The following is a 1,694-nucleotide window of genomic DNA, read 5'->3' as shown; positions in this document are numbered from 1 at the left end:
TAATATTAACTTTACCATTTTCTTTTGTCTTCCCTACTACCATAACTTTTGTTTTCTTCTTATTTATTTTTAGATTAAATTCTCTTAGAATTTTGGCAAATTTTAGCAACATAAACGCCATTTCCCTTACTGAGTCAACAAGTACTACTGCATCATCTGCAAAACGGATACAGTGTATTCGTTCCCCGTTAATTTTAATTCCTTCGGTTATTTTTTCAATTTTTCAATGGTTTTATCAATAAGTTGAACAAATATGGTGATAATGGGCATCCTCGCCTTACTCCCCTCCTTATTTTTGCTTTCTTCGTCACACCATTCACTTCTATCTCTGCTTCCTGCCTTTTACACAGGTTCCAGATTAATCTTCTGTCCCTCCAATCAAGATTTATTTCCTTCATTGTTCGGAATAACAATTTCCAATTAACCATGTCAAATGCTTTTCGTAAATCTATAAAGGTCAAGTAGGTTTTCCTATTAACTCCAATTCGTCTTTCTAATACCATCCTCAGAGCTAGTATTGCCTCTCTAGTTCCTTTCCCGGATCTGAAACCAAACTGGTCTTCTCCTAGGTTTGCTTCAATTTTCTTTTTTATTCGATTTTTATTATGTTTAACATTATTTTGGAAGTGTGGGATAGTAACGAGATAGCTCTATAGTTCTCACAGTCCAGAGCATTTCCTTTTTTTGGGATTATTACTGTTTTGCTGTCAAGCAAATCTGTAGTTGGTTCTTTTCCATCTTCATAGTGCTCTTTAATAAGTTTATATAAGCACTCTTTTGTTAATTTTCCAATTTCCTTCAGTATTTCTGCTGTGATGTTATCTGTGCCTGTCGCTTTGCCATTACTTAGATCATTCAGGGCACTGTTGAATTCCTCTTCAGATATAGGTGGCCATATCATGTCGATATCCACACTGCTCTCTTCTTCCAGGATACAATACAAAACAAAAATTAAAAATGTTATAAAAATTAAAGAAATGAATAAATCCTCCATCCTCGTCCTGATCCTTTGATCCTCGAACACGTTGCTTGGGCATGGCGGCGGGATGGCCAGGCCTCGGGGTCGACCCCTGCCCTACCCGTCGGTTAGAGTGTCTCCCACGTAAGCAGGAGATCGGGGGTTCGAGTCCCGGTCGGGGCACACATTTTCAGCTGTCCCCGTTGGTATTTATAACGCCTGTAAGCAGCTAATGGTCTAGATTTCATTGTACTTTTATTCTTCGAGAGCTGCAAGATGTGCAAGACATGTCCAAAAGAACAGATACCGTATTCATATATACTTAACCTTGGTGCCACAAGCGATGGGCGCCATGCAAATATTAATCAATGTACTTCACTATATACAATGTCCATGCAAATTAGTCACACAGTTCTAATGGATCACTAATAACGGCTAACGCAGTGCTCTCTTCTACTCCGGGTCTACTAAAGTGCGCGTCATATATCTTGGCGGCCGAGTTTAGGTTCGTTCTGCGCATCTGACGTCACAAAACACAGTCAGCCAATGAACAGAGAACAACGTTGCCAGATCTCGACTGCAGTGCAGAGCACGGACGAGTGTCTTCAGTTTTACAAACGTTCAGTCATAAATAAAGTAATAGAACAAAAGCAATGTCTTGATAGCAGACTTTCTTTTATAAAAGTTTGGAAAAAGCATTCTTTATACAAATTGCTTCATATTCTATTAATTAATT

The sequence above is a fragment of the Schistocerca piceifrons genome, chromosome 5 (genome assembly GCF_021461385.2).
Source record: "Schistocerca piceifrons isolate TAMUIC-IGC-003096 chromosome 5, iqSchPice1.1, whole genome shotgun sequence".
NCBI lineage: Eukaryota > Metazoa > Arthropoda > Insecta > Orthoptera > Acrididae > Schistocerca > Schistocerca piceifrons.
The sequence above is the reverse complement of the archived record's forward strand: the minus strand, read 5'-3'. Positions refer to the sequence as shown.